Raw genomic sequence first — 3,837 nt, forward strand, 5'->3', positions numbered from 1 at the left:
TGTGGAACTACCTATGTCCTTTCTCTAAGAAAAATGCCTCTTCTCCAAAACCTTGGCGCCAGGGCCTATTCTCATGCATTCATGCTGCATTACATCAACATTCTCTCTAATCAGTTAGGAGATTCATGCAAAATGCCCCAGCCTTTGTGAGAAATACAGGTTACATTCTCAGCTGAGGAAACTGGGGAAAGAGATTGTAAGAAGGCTAAAGTGAGAAGATGGTATTTGAGCTGGGGCTTCTGGGATGAGTAGGATTTCTACTACAAACTCTTTCATTGTGCTCTTGCTGTCTCTGGGGTGGTTGATAACCCTATTTTAAACACTCATCTCAGTACCAAACATCTAGAAACCATATCGAAAGCCTGCAGAACAATAACTAGTCAAGTAAATTGCCCATCAGATCTCATTCACTTTATGCCAAATTTTCTGTGCTGTGAGATTTTTCTTTCAGTGTTCTGGGTCAGAGGATCAGAGTCTGGTACTGTAATTATCTCATGCACTTTAGGTTGATCTGTTTAAAAGCCTGGGACATTTAGGCTTCTGTTATCCTTCTTTTTCTAGGTCAGGCTGGTTAGTTATAAGAATACTGACTAGTAGGAACAAAAAGTCTGGGAGTCCCAGAGGAAGTCACTGGCTGACTCACTTTCAAGACTCCATCTGACAGTGAATCTCCTATACCAGAGACACTCCATCCATGGAGCTCTTTCTAGATATGATTTTTAAAAATATTTTAAACTTATCAACAAAGACAAATATTCCAATATACAGAAAAAGAGCAAAAGAAAGAGGATTATATATGAATGTTTGTTATATACAATGTGGAAGAAAAACAACCTTATTGTCAGGCTGTGCCATTTGACTGAATTACCTTCATTCTCAGGGGCAGCCAGGTGGCACCATGAATAGAGTTTTAGGGCTTGAGTCAGGAAGACATGAATTCAAATCCAGCCTCAGGCATGTAGCAGCTATGTGATCCTGGTAAATTACTTAAGCCCGTTTGTGTCAGTTTCCTCATTTGTAAAATGAGCTGGAAAAAAAATGGCAAACCCCTTCAGTATCTTTGGCAAGAAAATACAAAATGGAGTCACAAAGAGTCAGATACAGCTGAACCAAATGAACAACACTATCCCCATTCTATTACAGACACTATACAAGACTTAAACCACTTAGACGCAATGCACAAAGTCCTGCTGCATGTGTTAACAGCACATGACCTTACAAATGTTGTACCAAACACAAAATTAATTACTTTCCAAACCAATTTCCTTGAGCTGCTGCTGCTCCTTGGTTCATTCAGAAAGCTGCTGAATGGCTACAATCTAAGAGGCCTTGAAAAAGCTATAAAAGTCAAAATTTGCACACTGGACAGTTAAAATTGCCCTTTAATGGCAGCTTTTTTGGGTCCTCTAATGAATTTCTTTTTTCTTTGAGTTTGGCTATTCACTTTATTTGGCTTGCTGGTGTGAACATTTGTTCCTACTCTCTAGAAAACCAAGTTGAGAAATTCCCCTACTGTATGTATTCATGGGTAACCATTTCCACAAGCCTTCAAGAAGACCTCTTTGTGTTTTGCCTTTTCTTCACATGTATAATTAATATCATATATTGCTTGCCTTCTCAATGGGTCAAGAGGGACTGGAAGGATGGAGAGCAATGAATAGAGTGCTAGGCCTGGAGTCAGGAAGACTCCTCCACCTGAGTTCAAATTGGCCTCAGACACTTACTAGCTGTGTGACTCTAGGCAAGTCACCTAACCCTCTTTGCCTCAATTTCCTCATCTGTAAAATGAGCTACAGAAGGAAATGGCAAACTACTCCAATTATCTTTGTCAAGAAAATCCCAAATGGGGTCTTGAGGAGGTAGACATGACTAAAATTACTGAACAACAAAAAGGTGACCACAAGATCTATCAAATCCATGAGAACTCTCCCAAGCAACCTTGGTAGTAGAGTCCAGTAGAGTGATAGTGGCTGATTACAGAGGAAGCATTTAAATTTTTAAAAAATGAATATTATAAATCAATAGATAATTTTTAATTTAAAAAAGATGTCTAGTTTTGGCATTAGAATATCATATTATACTACCAACAGTGCAGTGAAAATTACATTGATTTTTAAGCTGAGGACCTGGATTTTAATCCCAGTGTTCCTTCTTTCTAGCTATATTTCTTTAAGAAAGTCACTTTTCTCTGAATGTCAAGTTTTCTCATTCTTACATAGAGGAGACTGGGTTAGATTATAGAATCATAGGATTTTGCAGTTGGAAGGGACCTGAGAAGCCATCTAGTTCTGTACCTGACCAAAGATGCCCTCTATTACATCCTGAAGAAATGACCAACTACTGTAACCTTGAAAACCTCAAGTTAGAAGAAACTCATACCCTTTCAAGGCACCCCATTTATGGGCATTTTTGGAGAGCACAAATTATTAGTTTCACCTTACATCAAGCCAAATAGTATGAATTTACCTTAACCAAGTCTTTATTGGAAACTTAATAGCCATGAGCTTCTTCTAGTTAGTAGCAATTGTTAATGCGGTTCAAGCCAAATAGCTATGATTCATATGGATTTAGGAAATTTACAGTGTCCCAGATGTACAAATGTATAAAGGAGAAATTGCAGCAAAAGGAAGAATCAATACCTAGGAAATATTTACTATGGGCCAGAACCCTATCTCCCTTTTCTCTCCTATCCCTGATACATGTTTTAATGCTCACTGCTATTTAAATTTCTGACTGAAGAACTGCCATTTATTGATGGAGATTGATTAGTCAGTGCTCCACACCTGAGTGAGGGGTGGAATTGTTGAGAGTATGGGAAGAGATCTGGTCTTTTGACTTCTGGCTTCAAGAAAGAAGACATGATGTTCTAGATTCTCTTCAGGTCCTTTAAAGGGAGAGAAAGACTAGGAAGAAGATGATAATGCAGAGGAGCTGGCACTATGATCATGTCCTTATTCATAGCTTATTAGACTGAGATTTAGGGAAATCTACCTATTCTTAGCTTACTACACTAGAGCCTTCAGGGAATTTCCCCTTGGATGAGATCTGGGGCTCTCTCTCAGTTGAGCTGAAATATCTCACTTCTAGAAGGAAAACTCTTTCATTCCATATTATCTGGTATTTTCTCATCTGTATGACATCTCTGGTGTCTATTTGCTATTGGCTTGGATGAATAGGTTTATTTGCTACTTGCTGCATTAGTTCATTGTGGAACTGGAATTTGATAAGAAGAGAGTTAATCCTTGGAAATTTAACTTGGGATACTACTTTTCCATTAAAGTATAGTGATGATGAGGCCAACTTGTGCCTAGAAATTATTCTCTCTAGAGTAACAATATTTAGGGAGGGTAGATAGACATAATTCTAGCCTTCGCTGAAGAGAGCAAAGTGTTCAACCTCTGGTACCAATATTCTGTTTCCCTCTTGGTAGAAATCAGTCTCCCTTGGAGATAGGTAGATAGAAGAGATGCTGAGGGTATCTATTCATGCCTCCCTCTGAGCTACTTCTAGAAAGATCCATGTAGACACACATAACCTACATGGGCACAACACAGCACACCCCACCCCACCAACATTGACATGATTCTTTCATAGTCTTTGACTTATAGAAGACTTAAGAATTTGGCTAGAGACTGAAGAAAAGCCCAACACTATGGAAAACCCTCAGGTTCATCACTCTGCCAACACTTTGTCTAGGAAAAAGAAAGGCAAATCCCAGGATCTAGGTAGGGAGCATATCTCTTAGAGACTGTAAATTTCTTCATTTAAAAATGGACAGACCACACACACACACACACACACACACACACACACACACACACACACACACACACACAC

Source organism: Petaurus breviceps, unplaced genomic scaffold (assembly GCF_028583685.1).
Source record: "Petaurus breviceps papuanus isolate PSGF00001 unplaced genomic scaffold, PetGlider_PUasm1.0 37, whole genome shotgun sequence".
Classification (NCBI taxonomy): domain Eukaryota; kingdom Metazoa; phylum Chordata; class Mammalia; order Diprotodontia; family Petauridae; genus Petaurus; species Petaurus breviceps.